This window comes from Bombus impatiens, unplaced genomic scaffold (assembly GCF_000188095.3).
Source record: "Bombus impatiens unplaced genomic scaffold, BIMP_2.2 scf_0319, whole genome shotgun sequence".
Classification (NCBI taxonomy): domain Eukaryota; kingdom Metazoa; phylum Arthropoda; class Insecta; order Hymenoptera; family Apidae; genus Bombus; species Bombus impatiens.
The window spans coordinates 86,019-102,040 of record NT_176738.1 but is presented as its reverse complement, the minus strand read 5'-3'; the positions used below and the strand labels follow the sequence as shown (position 1 = coordinate 102,040).

Sequence of the window (16,022 nt, the reverse complement as noted above, 5' to 3'; positions counted from 1 at the left end):
AAAATTCTAACTGTTAGTTACCTCAAATTAACTTTCAGACCAATGTTAATAATGAAATAAGTATCTTTGCTGTAACACTCTCGTTCTCCATTCCCAAAGATACAAAATCATGAGTAAAAGCTTCAGTGATCTACTGTATAAAATTCCAAAAACTATTAAACTTTGATAAAAAAATTAACTTTTCCATTATTTTCTCCCAATTGCCAAAAAAAAACCAATATTACGGCTAAAAATGTTATTAATTCATTACATCTGAAATTCTAAGAATCAATTAGCCCAAACAAATTTTATAAGCTACAAAATAAAAAATCTCCAGCTCTCATTCCCTATTCTCTCGGATATACAACGCAGTTGTCGACATTTTTGTATAAAGAAGTCAAAGAGCCGCAAATGAAGAAAGAACTATAAATAAAAAAAAAGAAAAAAAGGGAGAGACGATTCCATTGACTGGCGAAGGAGGACTCTATAAACGCTAGACCTTTCGGTAGGTGGAGCCTGGCTAGCCAGGGTGTGGCCCCTGAGGAAACCAGGGGTTGTTAGTACACGCAGGAAGCACCGGTAGAGGGGCTGAAAATGATTTAGGTTCTTTGTAGAAGGATGGTGGGGAGGGCATTGGCCGAGCACGTTAGGGGGTTGGTTTCAATATGAGCCAGCTGGCGCCTCACACGGGGATCATCGCTGATACCTATGTTCCATTTCGGTGGAAGCCGGCTTTACGTCCCACGTTTTGTGTACGCACCCTGGAAAAAAGGCAACGGTCTCGCGGATGATGCCTGGCAAAACGACGACGTCTGGGAAACCGTAACTGCTGGGCAATCTACGTTCGAGGGGTTGACTTTACTGCGGAGGATACGTGGGAGATGCTTTTCTGAGAATCCACAAGAAATATTTTATTACAAACTGCGGTTCAGCGAAACGTAAGGGTTGCCACTCGAAGGGTTGTCGTCTTAAGTATTGATATGGATTATTTTTTCTTTTTTTTTTTTACTGATTTTAAGACTCTATTTTTTTCAGTTTGCAAATTTACTGATGCATTGGTAGACTACATAGCAATCGTGAAATTTTTCTGGACAACCGGAAGCGTTTCTATAGATTAAGGAAGCTACTGTGATCGCGTTTTGTCTGTAACTGTAAGTAGGAGGTTTTACATGTACTGCGGAGGTCTCATACATATATTGCATATTCAAATCATCGCACACCAAATTGATTTGTCACTTTACGAATATTCTGGAGCATACCTAAACACATTAGTTTCTAATTAATTCTCAGAATTTTAGATACATTAAATTACTGAAACTTGTTCTCATAGAGCAATTTCCCAAAATTCATGGAAATTTTAAGAAGTTTACACTTGTGAGAAGATTCCAGATATATGTTGGATTTTGTCAATACCGCCTAATGACAAAATTAGCAATCACTTAGTTGCCAGCCCAATAGTAGAACGCAAATTTCCAAAACGTATGTGACACAAAATCGGTATTTGTTCTATTCAACCCTGAAAAAGAAACGTACCAGCGATTTCTCTGTATAGAAGAAAATAGGAAAACACGAAAGACGAGAAGATGAATGGCTGGACGCGCGTGTCCTAACAGCAGGGCGCAGACTTCACCGACGGAGAAGGAATCAGGGTGATACTGCGCTCTTGCGGCGACAATGAAAGGGACGGGACATCCGAAAACACGGCTACCGCCCACTCGATCGTTTGTACATTGGCATTGTCGTTCTGTTGTTGCCGCTGTTGCCGTGCTCGCTGTCGACGTTACCGCGATGCACAATGAGCGTCACCGGTCGTCGACAAAAGGGACAGATTTGTCCTAGCGACCACCCTATACGACCGTCACAATAGGACGATACGTTCTAGAAGTGCACGTGTATCTCTCAGTATTAAGTTCATGGGGTGCTTCTTTTTCAAGAACTTTTCATTTTCTTCTATTTATGTCCTTTACCTCGTGTTTGGGCATTTATTAGTTAGAATTGTTTTTCTCTGCTTGACATGTTGTAGGGGTAGATTTTTGATAAATCTTTCAACTTCAGATGTTCTCTATAGTTCATCGAAACTTTGAAATGAAAAGATAACGAGAGAAGATTAATTCTAGTTTCCACTTTTTCTTTTACGACGCTTAATCGTTAAATCTACAATTTCCTAACTGCATCACTGTGTTATAGACAGAAAATTGTTTGATTGTCTAATTTATTTCTAAATAGATAGACGTTATTGTTAGACAATTTACTTGATTTGATAGAAATGTGTGCAGCCTGCTTAAGCCATTTTTGCACTCGTTCCATAACACCATATTATTCGATTAAAAACAAAGAATTCAAAATGTTTGAGACAAAATAATAAGTACATAAAGTACGTAATAAGATACAGTACGTAAAGAGTATGAGCTGGAATCAAAGCTAATTATCTTCACTATTATATACAAAGTCTGTTCGCGCCTCAATTTCGAATGGCCCTATAATTTCATGGCCAGAGGCTGTGCGTTACTATCCACGTTATTCTCCAATTTACGAGCCGAAGACATCCTTATCGATCCTCGAAAGTCTGCTCCTTCGTTAAACATTTCTTCTGGTTGGTCTATCCGTTCTACTCGTGGCTCTCATGACACGCAACGTAACTCCACATGTCTCAAAAGTCGCCGACACAATGAGACGAGCGACGCGAACCATCTAACAGCCACCTTTCCAGCACCTGGCAGCCCTGAAGCGTTCGCCATAGAAATCGGAAATACAAATTGTCCGGGCGAACGTCGCGTGGTACTGGGAAAAGCCACAAATCACCCGTTTCCCCCTCTACCTTTCCTTTTCTCTATTCTTCGATCCACCTTAGCCAGCCACGATCCGATCTAAAATGACGCTAACGAGGCTGCTTCTCGCCGAGCTGACGGCCAACTTCCAACAGACTTTGCATAGGTGCTACACGAGTCCACGAGCTTATTGAATCGCCAAGCAGATAGGCTTCTCGCGCTGGCTGCTCGGTGAGAATGGGAACGCACAGAATTGACGTTTGAAAATTGATCGTCTTCCTTAGATCTTGAAGACTTAATTGGAATATGTGTTTGACTTTAACTCTTTCAGGTTCTCAGTATAATATAATGTTCTAAATATTAATTAAAAACTATCAATGTTGATGTATTAAATATAAACTCACGCTTCTTCGTATTTATTAAGTTTCGTGATTATTTCTATTTGTTGTTAGACAAATTAACAAACACACCTCCGCAACATCGGAAATTTTCAGCATCGCTTCAATTCTCCAAACTAATATTAAATCCTCTCTCTCACTTTATTTTCCCAATGAATCTGCGGCACATGAGTAGAGGATAATTTAAATCATGTTGTTTTGTCTTGGAGTAATGTAATAATAAATAAACTCCGGACAAACGATGTCGCCGCCACGTGCAACCATCGAACAAAGACAAATTTGAATTTTCCGACTTTCCCCCGACCAGTATAAATAAACGGACGCAACCGAGAAGAGTCCAGTATACACCCAGTATCTATCAGTATCTACGAGTTATCTGCGAGTTGTTATTACACTGTCTAGCGAATACGTTTGTACGTGCGTCTCGCGACGATATTTATTTATATTTATTTAATTATTTCACATATATTTGACGGATTGCAACAGTGAGTTCTCGTTACCTATTTACCAATCCTTTAAAAATCTTCCCCCCAAAAGCCGCTCTCGAACAGTAGTTTCTTCGGTCGCTGAAAATGGAACGCGCAACATCGTCGAAGTATCCTCTTACAACAACCGCCTACCTCGATATCAATGGAAAAAGAGCAAAAAAAAAAAAAAATAAAAGACTTTAAAAATTAAAAAGTGGAATGAGACAGAAGGAAAAAAAGAAGACATGGCTTGGCATCTAGGTCCGGTGGAGGTCTTACGGTTGTCTCTAGTAGCGATTGTCGGGACCCGAGCACGTACGAGAGAGCCGATTAGCCTGGAGATCGTGTTATATTCCCCGTGGGCGAGGGCAGTCGCGAGGCGAAACGGACGATCCTGCTCGAGGACATAATTTACGCTGGGAAAGGGCGAGTAGCGACAGCATTAGTAGCTAAGTGGGGTCCTACGTTATCCTATATCCCGGCGTGGATTGCGTCTGTACGTGTACGTAGACACAGTGTGCCCGGGGACTCACGATACGCGCTCCTTCGGGTGATTCCTATCTGCCGCTGGCACCCGCCACGCCGGCAACAACACCGAGGCCCATTCAGATTACGATCTTCCCTTCCTCTAAGCGACCACGAGAGAGCCGGAGAAGGCAACCGTTTAAGGCTGCGAGAAAAATGAACCGACTACGATGCGCGCTTATTGTTGCGCGTTTCTTCGCTACCACCACCGGTGAATCGCAAACTTGCCGCGACACCTTCTTCCAACCGTTTGGTACCACTTTCCCGAGTACGTGGAAGGGTTATTACCATTTTGTTTGGCGAGCTCCTTTGTCTTCGCGTGAATCGTAGATCGTTGGATCGAGGGTGGAAAGTAGATAAAGGATGCTTGTTGGAAGAGAAAGGAATTTTGGAATCGGAATCAGTTAAAATTGAAAGAAAAAGCTAAACAAAATGGTAATAGTCGCGCGATATGATCGCAAACATTGGCAAGAAGTGTCGATAAGATGAGGTATTTTGGGTCTGGGATTAATTAAAATTGAATAGAAATAGTTTTTAATGATAATGATTCCATGATGTTAGAATTTAATCTTAAAGTTAAGATAAATAAGCTGTGGAAGATTATTGTGTTTATGTTGAAATAATATTAGGTGATATTTATTAATGCAGAATTACAGAACCAAATGTATTTAAAATATAAGTGAGGGATATGGTATAATTAACAAAGTGTGCAGGTAAAGAATTTATGGATTGTTGACAGTTGGCCAGTTACTCCCAGACTGACTGTACGTAGTGACCCATGCTCCTTTAAAAGATTTTGAACCCCACTCTCTATACAGTAGTGAGTATGACCTGTGTAAGTGTCCTGTTCAAATGCCTGTGTAGGTGTCTGTATAAGATCAATATCGTTGTATTGCAACACATGATATGGTTGCAAACGTTATAAGAAAATTTTCACAATGATTGTTAACGAATATTCGTGAATTTTGAAACCGCAATTAACCAAACTGAGTAGCTTCACAATGTATTTAGTCACAAACGATATAAAGAAATCCATACCACGTTCATTAGAGGGAACACACGAAGAATTATAATATTCGAATTGATCAAAATTGGTTGTTATTAATAAACACCGTAGTATAGTCTCAGGCACCGTAAAGAAATTCTCGTGATTAATCATAGCAGAGCATGCAAGAAACAAACTTTAGACTTTGATATTCGATAAAAACTCCTTTCAATGATAACAAGTCACGATACAGTCGCAAGTTCTACAAAGAAGTTGCTTATTTCAACACCAAAGACGATCCTCCGCGATATCCTACATTCTCTCACACAATCGCAGCACAAAAGGACGACTATAAGAGTAACCGGCGCTTTGCAACACGTATCGCGAAGCGCGAGAACAGGCGTCGACGCGAGAATCGAGCAGAAAGGCATCAAAGAGTATCGGTTCGTTGGAGACGAGGGTCGGTGACACACGATGCTCGAGGAACGTGGCGTCTTCCTCCCGAGCCGGGATTTACATTTACCTGTGGAACGATCGCCGAGACCAGGCGGCATTGAATCGTCAGTCAATGTGAAATTTAAACGTAGAAGCGCGTCTGGAGGGCCGCGAGGAGGCGACCAAAGGCGAGATAGGTATCCGAATACATTAAAGCAGGTTCGAAACGCGGTGCATGGGATTGTCGAGGCCTGGTGAAGGGTTTTTGGTGGCCGATAGTCGGCAAGAAAGTCCCGTCAATTAATTAGAGGCAAAATGGCCACCACGGGGGAACCGGTGGACCACCATTTTATCTGTTGCAGCGCAGCACCAGGCCGGATTCGACGTTAAGCGTCGAACGTAGTCAGTCGTAAAGTAGAGATAAGTCGCCGCCTACCAGAAAGGATAGCCGAAACGGCAGCAGCAGCTGCGCCCGCAGATATTATGGCGCCGAAAGGGGGCCGGAGAGGATAAATCCCCGGTAGATTAGATCGTGGGCCTGACTTCTCCTCGAGCTTTCCAGTCTCGTGAAACTTTCGGCCTTAACGTTTAAACTACCACTGATCATCCCCCTTTCTTCCCGTCGTTCGTCCTATCGCGGTGTTCTTCTCGCTGATGGCGCTGACCACCTGGACGAGAACGAATGTCGCGCCACGCTGCTTCCAAATCCTCTTCCTTTGCGATCGTGATGCGTTTCCGTGCTGCATCTTGCGTCTTTTAAACGTCTTTTGTACTAACCCTCACGATTGGCATGACTACTGGCTCATTTTAGATTAGGAGTACACGATATTTGTCGAATAATTGACGAGGACATTTGATCGTTATTCGCGACTTTGAAAATTATACTTCTCATAAGTATGTTTTAGAGGCTACCGGAAACAGCCATAGAAAAAGATCTCGAAAGCGTTCGAAATGTTATATGTACATGCATTGAAAAGGATAATGGCTGGCATAAGCATTTATTTAAAAAGAAATATAATTTCAAAATTTATTACCCCATTTTTCATTGCTTATGTACCTAATAATAAAGCTAAATACAGCATGGATAGGGTTGTACTTAAAATTCAGTCTTACACTCTGTACAGAATAATCAAAATATCGTGTGTTTTAGGTGCAGTAAGGTAAAATATCAAAAATGTTATACTCCTATTAGCCTAACCTAATTCAGAAATGCTTCAGTGTGTTTTAATCGATTTGTTATTGAGGAATAAACTCTGCTACGTTATACGGTAATTTCATTTTCTTATCGAACGCTATCGTCTCTTATTTGAGTAACCATTTATTTGGAATTCATTTTAGATATCTCGATAATATTAATTTAAATGAGGAAATTTATAATCTCGAGGTAAAGTGGCCGTGTCGGATCGTATAAATAAATATAATTCAACAGTTTAGACGGGTTTCGACATCGTTGAACGTTCGTTCGGCTTGCCTGAACACACGCGCCATTTTAATGTTGGCCAGCGTGAACGCGATTTACGCCCGTTAAAGGAAATAGCTCGCGTTTCAGACGTTCACGTAACAACGAGCCGTTGTAAAAGGCAGCGTGGCGGATTTTCTGTGACGAGCAGCCACCGATCCGTTAGCTCGCCATATTCGCGAGCAACGATGCTTACCCAATCGAAACGGTAACAAGAATTTCCCCGAGCAATTACGATCAATTACATAATAAATAAGGGCGGAAGATCAGTTGAAAAAAGCTGCGAATAGTCGTTGATTTATAAACAAAAGATTCTCCGAGCACGCATCTGAATTTTTCCTACCAACTGATCTAGATAAAATGATCAGAGATGCGAGTAAGTGACAAGTAAATTACAAGTTTGATCCGATGATCGGTAATCGCATCTTTGTTTCCGAAATATAATACGTACGCGTAAATTTGTATAACGTTTCTACTGCTTTTTGGTATAATAGCGCTTTTTGTAAAATCGCTGTGCCACTGAGAAATATAATACTCGTGATGAACACTGTTTCATAAAAACATCGCTTTTTGCTTCTTGTTTCAATTCTGAAATCCAGGAAATTTCACATAAGAAATATATTTTTAGGATCAATCGAAGAATATTCCTTGCCTTATGTTCACGAAATACTATACTACAACGCTGGAAGTCGATATATTGCAATTAACGATAAGAATAATCTTTCTTTAAACATTTCATTAGCAGGAGAATTTCGTTTGCAAATAATTCGTAATTTGTGTTAGTCGTATTGAAATACAGACTTCGTATTTATCTGCCTAAACACAGCAGTTAGTTCGATTTTTCCAAAGTCTCAGTCGAATGTATTCGATAGAATGTCAAAATTATTCTGAAAAATGAATCTTCGTGCGGCGAAAAGTGCTTTGAACTGTAAAATTTCCCGCGCCATACTTGCGGCCCACCCCTTATGTAGGTAGTAGATGCACCATGAAGAAAAATCGTTCACGATGGATGATCTCACCGATTATTTTCACGCGGACTTAGTTTACGTGGGCGAGGAAATAAAAGAGGAACAATATAAAATACCAAGAAGAAATCCGAAGAGATTAAAGAAGTAAATAAAACAATTAAGAGACATAGAGGGAAGTGAAATTACGTGAAAGAGGGACAAGGAGAGAGAAAGAGAGAGGAAAGGGGGAAAACACGATGGCTCGAATAAGAAGCGATAAAATAATTAAACTAGCGACTTAAACTGGCGTGGAGGCTTGCATAATTTCACACGAAAGTGTCGATACTCGGTGCAAGGCTTGTCAGGGAGGAAAGTTGACGTGGAGGGTCGTGGATAAAGAGAAGAGAACGACCACATAACCATAAACGAACGAGGATATAACGTGACTAGTTAGGTGTAATTTTAATTACACGCGATACATACACGCAAACTCATACAAACATACTCGAATTATAATATTAATAAGCCATTTGGGAATTTATCAACCGACCGATCTAAATGAGAAAATAATTACGCACGATGCTTCTTAAAATTCACATCTCGCGCCATCCGTGTCTGATCTATCCACCTTATTTCACTTACGCGTTCGTATGAAAAACACACGCTTTTACCGGTGAGTTTATTCAAACCTTTCAACGCAATCTTTCAAAAGAACCATTCGGGGAGGCTATCTTTCTCAAAGAGTGCCTCAAGAACAGGAATATTCGTCTCGCTCGCCGCGTAATTTCTCACGAAATCGGTGAGATGGTGGAACAAAATCATGATGGTAAAAGAAAGAGGGAAAATAATGGGAGGGAACGACGGGATATAGGAAGGGGAAGAAAGAATCGGTCGGTTTCACGGCAAAGAGACAGGGGGGCAATTTGTTCGCTAAAAGGGAGAGCGTAATAATGCAATTATGCGCGAGCTACATACGCGGCTGGCGCGATTCTTATTAGCAGGCAATATTTTAATCCCAAATTGGATTTAATGATCCTGTAATTCGGGGCGAGTTGTTGTTGCTCGAGGGGTGCCCCCTCGTCCACTTTGTTCGAGACATTGAACGCCGCTTCCGTTGATCGAACCGTTCCACACGCTCTCTACGAAAAATAAAGAGACGCAGTCGCGGCACCAGAGAAACGTCTGGATCATACGAGCTCGACGTAAATTACGAACCGGTCAGACCCAAAGTGCACATTTAGTCGCGATTATTGCACGGTAGAAATCCATGATTATTTTAATATCGAAGGAAATGACTGTTTGCATCGAGCATTTACGAAAACGCAGCTTTCTGAGATCGTCTACAGGTGTTCATTGAGGAATGTTCGAAGAAATCGAAGGACAGCATGAATATTACAATGAGAGATAAAAGTATTCGTATAGTTGGAATGTAGAAAAAAACAACAAATATTTTTTAGAAAATTCTACTCTTAGGATTCTTGGTTACCATAATTTTTTTCACCAAAAATCTCATCATCGAGCTTATATGTGTATATAATTTTTATACACATATAAAATAAAATTTTAATAAAATAAACATTTAAATAAAAGATAACGGTTTTATTACGTAAATGTAACTACTTCGAATTCACGATTTTGCTTCGCGTAATAAGATCGCGTCATGCTAATACTGTTACCTAATACTCGTCCTGTTTAATGAATATGAACTATTTTTTCATGACGTCGCGTCCTCTTAATTATCGGAAGAAGACACTAAAATTTCAATTAATTTCTTACATAGAGGAAATTGATCAATATAACCACACATACACTAGCAATATATACAATAACAATAATTTAACCAATATATAAAATCTAAATACAGATTTGTTTCATACATTAAACATTAAATAAGTCCTTCGCTTGAAATATTTTATATATTTTTCCACATTACATACATTCTGTACGTTTTTGCATCCACAATCTAATAATCAGAACAAAGATCCTATTCCATCAAACGAATATACCCATCCCCCGAACTGCAAACCAAAATATCACCTCTCGTCCAACAGCATAATCTCTCACCTATAAAAGTCGACAAACATCCTAAACGTCGTGCACAGAACAGACTACAACAACGATAAGAAGAATCGCTTATTACACGTAATATCCGATGTGCAGCTGCACCAAGCAACCCTCTGATCTCTCACTTTTTTTCTCTGAAGTGCATTCATTTCGGCGAGAGATGTCGAGGGCGTGACGAGAGGATACGAAGCAGAAGCGAAGCTCAGAGTGGGGGAAAAAACTGATTGCAGGTACCCACGAGCAGCACTCAATTCAGATAATGGAATGACTTGATCGCGGCGGCAACTTCGTCTTCTCGCGCTCTCAAGGTACCTTTACCACGCCGGAATAAATTGGCGGCGCGGGCTGCGTCACTTCCAACGCCTACCAAACACGCTCCGCGAATAAATTTGTATCTCGGCTTCCTCTTTGCTCGTCCTTTTGTCGACCGTGCTTTCTCCATCCCGATATTAAATCGATCGACGTCGAATTTACCACGCTTCCGTGATAAACTAAACGATTTTTCATTCGTCACTTTACGAGAGATCATAAGAAATTTCAGCTCTATCCGAATAAGCGTGGTTATCTCTTGACCAAGCAAAAATGCAGTTTTCGACGCGCATGTTTAACACTGGAACTAGTGATAGTTCTATCTGAGTGAATAGTTAGATAGTTGGAATAGAATAGAATAGATAGTTCGTTCTCAGTGAAAGAACGTAACCTGTCAGAACAACGTGGTTTATGACAAAGTATTTGTTACTCAGACATCTAAGAATGAAAATATGAAATTCGACGTTGTTTCCTTGCATAAGGATAATTCTATACAACACATTATGTTTTATACAGATTTGTATGTTTGGGGAATAAAGTTAAATAAGAACAGGGATCGCTAATATTTTTTCATATTATGTGAATTCTCTATAATTTTGCACTATCAAATTTCCTATAAATGTAGAAAAACCCGCAGTTTATCGCGGAATTTCGCTTTAACTCTACAACTACCGATAGTTAACGCGAAACTATTTCTACCAAAACCAGTGAACATGACTGGTCTTCAAAAAATACGTAATAATAGAATATTTTTGGTATTATTAATCCATCTGGGACCATCATCCCTAAACGAGGATTTATAAAATTGTAGAACCAGTCATTTTAACTGCTGTGGTATTTCTAGCGTTGGCATCTAGCGATCTAGCGATCGATTCGGAATTTTCCTCGTAACTGATATCATCGTATCGAATGATACGCGGTAAAAATTTTAAAAACGTGTGGCAAGTTGAAAAACGAGGAAACTGGTTAATTGGAGTTAGATAAACAGATTGTAGAATTCTCTTAGACTGTGACAAGTACCAGTCATTTTGATTGATGTTGGTACAAGTAGCCTTGATACAAAATTATTTTGAATACATAAAAAACAAAATAAAATTCATTATATTATTCCTTTAGTTATCGTTGCGAAAGTCATTACATCATTGCGGAAAAAATATAACACGAAGTAGGAATTTTAAAATAAAGTTGTAAAACCAGTCAATTTTACTGGTGTGGTAGTTCTAGTGTTAACACGTGGACCACGTATCCCATTTTCATTTCCTACGATATTGTACGAATAAATAATTTTCATACAATGCCTGTTCTTATATCGTGGAACCTCACATATGTGTCCAATATGAATTATTGTAAAATACTTTTCACATTCAAATTTTCACATTTCAATTTTCGCATTCGGAACAATACCATATATACGCAATCTAAAAATACCTATCTGTCGATTTTAATGTCCCATTGTAAATGTGTGAAATAGATAAAGAACAATATGCAGGTTGTCGACATTGTATGTATGGTTTCGCATATGCGGTCTGATCAAAAAATAATGAAACTACTTTCCTTATAACTCATTGCCTGACTGGTAAAGTAAGTGTTCACTTGAGAGTAAAGCTATCGCGAGTTGTTCACGAGAGTATTTCTTGCAAGCGAACACCGCGTTGAGAGCGATTATCCGAGTCACTATCAGATTGGATAGCCACTTTCAACGCAGCGTCCACTTGCAAGAAATGCTGTCAAAAGTAACTCGCGGTAGATTTACTTTCGAATGGACGCGTACCTGTAACTCTGACAAAAACAAATGAATTATTACGATCTATGTATCTTATTGACGTAATACGCACGTGTTAATTGATTTCATCGATATAAAGCAATTTCTAAATAAATGTTTGGTAAAACAGAGATGCTGTATCACAACGTAACAAGCAGCTCTCCATGAAAATTACACTGGTCATTGGTCAATGAATTTTTAACAGCAAAGAAAATTGTAGTCGCTACTGTAATTCCTTATATCGTAACATTCACTTTCACACAATCTGGAACACTAAAAAGATTGTGATCAATCAAGCAGATATTCTAATGAATTAACATTGCTTTAAGAAGTAGGAAAAACGTTTGCATCGATGTACTTTTGAAACTTTCAAAAGGCACAATTTTGAAGAAGATCGCGTTGCTTCTTAGAAATCTGGCATACAAAGTTTTGCGTCGCTACTTTTTCTCAAGAATGTTATTTTCGTTCAGTTAAGCTACGAGTATCCATTTTGGACTGCTTCGTCGAGTAAAATCGGTTATTTAAATGGAAATTGTCAGAGGTGTATTAAATTAGAACTCATTTTCTGGTTGTGTTCAAACTAACGTTAGTAACGAGCTAAGTTGGATTGCAATTACAGGACTGCCGAAGAAAGTAACCATGCCAAAGACACGTTGAGCTAGTTCTGTAAAAGGAGATGTTTGAAGAAAGATTGTAATTAACGAAGCATTAGTATGGTATTAAGAGTTCTGTTAAAATGTAAGAGAAACACTTAATATTCAAATGAATTTCAGGAAATGAATAAATAACGAAGAACGAGATAAAAGTACTCTCGAAATTACTCTGAAGATCCTCGGCATGAATACCAGGATCTTACTTGTCAGCGCATGATCATTAATCAAATTAAATGAACTAGAATATATTATACACACGTACATTTTAAATACGATTTACGAATATATTTGTTACATTTTCAAACACCATAAACACAGAATAGCTTCCGAATTTTTAAATATTTCGAGCCGGTACGAACTTAAAATATTTGAATTAACTCTGATATAAGGACTTTCTCTATTTAATAATTTTATTTATTTATTTATTTAATAAATGTATACCATAACATGTAAATATCTCTTGTTATATAATTATTCTTTTAAACCATGCTATACAAGACTGGATTATTTATATCAAAAGAACGAGGACCGAATTCAGGATAAAACGATGATATGCAGTAACCCAGGGTTAACAAAAGATGATTAAACGCGTGTTCTAATAGCAAAACGAGGAAACGAGGATCGAGGAGATGTATAAATCCGTTCCAATAACCGTGATATTTACGGTTAATAGATACGACTCGATCTCTAAGACTCGTACGTTTAATAAACGTAATTAGCTTCCGCTTTTATTGCGTGCCGTTCAGCCGACACTGCTACGAAGGCTGATTTCTCAAGGTCGAAAACATCGAGCTCAGTCGTTATTCACGATTACCAATAATAAATTCACCCATCACGAGCGTGCGTCTTGCGCAAGGGTTACCGGGGAGGATGGCGCGCGCGATATATCGATTTTCGCGAGGAGTTTAACCGTCGATGGTGATTAATTGTGCTAGCGTTTAATCTTTGCGCCGAGTTTTAAGAGATATTTCGTTTAACCGACCGGCCTTGAATTATTGCCTTGAAAATAATCGTTCCCTCTGTTCTTCTGTGTGCTTCACCACGAAGGAACATCATGGTGAACATGATAACCGCGTGACTTATCTTCATCTGGAATGAATATTCCCCTAAGTTTCTTTTTCTTCGTGGAAAAAAAATGGAGAAAATAAATTAGGGAAGATTTTCAAGGAAACGAATGACTTTCGAGTTTTGAACATTTTATTGGATGACTAGGTCATTAACTCGTCGAGTGCTAAATACGACTGAGTCACTATGTCCAAACACATTAGTCAGCCTCATTTTTCAAGAAGTGAAAAATCTAGGAAAAGTCTAGTTGGTTGCTACGTAACTAAGAACCGCGGAAAGATGGAAGAGAAAATTTAATAAACTTTAATTTAATTACGTATCACAACTCTTACAGATATCATCCATTTAGTTTCGTAATTCATTAAGTTATAACTTCATCCTCTGTTACAATACGTCTTCATGACTTGGAAAATAGAACGAATTTTTATGACAATAAACGTAGAGCATCGTTTTATAGACAGTAACAATATATTAACTTACACCACTTTGAGTCCGCAATTTTTAGCAATATTACGTATCTACTCTCAATAATTTAGTAAATAATTTTATCCACAGTTGTATATTCGAAATGTCCGAAAAATATTATCACATTTATGATTAAAATCGGTCTTAACGTTTCTCGGCCAGATTCTAGCCGTTCCGTGGAAAAAGCCCCTAAATTCGATTAAAATACAGAAAAACGAGCAACGAATGTCAATTGGACGACATATATGTGTAAATTTAGAAGTGAAAGTAGTATTTCCTCAGAGACACGTAAGCGTAGATAGCGATTAGTTAGCTTCATGTTTCTCGCGAAGGCGTTAGAGCAAACACAAGACCGCAGTTGGCATTCGATTACCGGGAGACTTGATGGCTCGTTACTGCCTCCGGTGTGGGAGCTGGAATTGAAAACGTTACCTTTAACACCCTGTAAGCTCAATTTCGTTCGTGTGATGGTGCAATCGATAAGCGATTGCCGGATTAATGCGAGCTTCGTTCACATAACGACCATATAAATTGCTGCTTTCATCGACTACGAGAATTCGTTTCATTTTGATTATTAAACAAAATTAAAAAAAAAAAACTTTCAAAACACACAAATATATCATGGTAATTTAATACACAGTTTGAAGTATTGCAGTATAAGCATAAACCTAAAATTAAGCGGAACCACGATTTTTCGAGGGTGATTTTAATGATTGTTCATGAGCTAAATCGCGGGGCGTCCACGCGGCATGAAGAATAGTCGCGATTCATCACGCTGGAACGGGAGAGAATGGACGGAGGAAAGAGATAAGTAATCGTAGAGCTTAAAAAGTGCGCCACGGAGCGGCGATGGCGGACGAAACGATCTAACGCCGGCTTAACTACATAAGTACATCTTTCTTTTACGTTGCTCGCGAACAGAGCCTGCAGCCTCTCGCCACCTTCGTCCTTCGTTCAGCCCTTATTTCTCTCCTTTCATCTATCCGATGCCTTCTTCTACCCCCTTGCGTGGCCGTCCCACTCCCGCAATTCTTTTCCATCCATCCTTTTTCATACCATTCACTCTATCTTCTATCATAGTCTTCGGCAAGTTATGCTTCTCATACGGGAACGACTAGTTAAGTTATCGCGGATCTTTTACAAGCGGAAAATTAAGATTGAGCGGAACCGACCACGATATTGATTTTCCACGGATGAATCTTCCTATTCTCTTTACATTTGTTGGTTTCCCAATTTGTTTGGTTTCATCATTTTCCCGCGTTTTCCAGCGAAATATATATCGATATTTTCATCGTTGATACTCTTCTTCCTTTCGTCGACGTCTCTCGACTTTTCCTTTGGAAGATCGTACCTCGGGATTCTGTTCATCCCTCAACCCCCACGATTTTCCTCTTGCACCCTATTATCCGCGGTGGACACCTTGCCGCGCGTTTCTTCAATTTCTAAATCTTCTCTCGAAGCCCACGCCGTTTTCTTCCTCTCGTGCGTTCCCTTCTTTGTCTCTCCAATAAAGAAGCTCCTCAGCAACCTCTTCACCACCTCTTCTACCCCCTTCTCTCTCTTCGTCCTCCCTTTCTTTTCCCTCCAGTGTTCGCTGCAGCCCATACTAGACTCGTTCTCTCCTCGTTCCAACAACCTCCTCCCTGTCTTCCTTTCTCCGTGATCCTCCTTTCCTCCTCTCTCTTTCTCGAGCGTTCGCGCCGCCTTTCTGCGTTACGGTACGATGCGGCAGAGCCGCGCC

At 39.5% G+C, this 16,022-nt stretch overlaps 2 long non-coding RNA genes across 2 annotated transcripts in view; one reads left to right on the top strand and one right to left on the bottom strand.

Moving 5' to 3' along the window:
* The first annotated feature begins 339 nt into the window (after nucleotides 1–339).
* On the top strand, nucleotides 340–1,152 carry LOC117151620. The gene is made up of 3 exons (XR_004461664.1): nucleotides 340–484; nucleotides 594–917; nucleotides 1,015–1,152. It is a non-coding gene; the product is annotated as an uncharacterized LOC117151620 (long non-coding RNA).
* A 12,942-nt stretch (nucleotides 1,153–14,094) lies between these two features.
* LOC117151621 overlaps nucleotides 14,095–16,022 on the bottom strand; it is an 8,789-nt gene continuing 6,861 nt past the window's right edge. The window contains exon 3 of the long non-coding RNA XR_004461665.1: nucleotides 14,095–14,694. This is a non-coding gene — a long non-coding RNA (uncharacterized LOC117151621). The remainder of the gene's footprint in view (nucleotides 14,695–16,022) is intronic.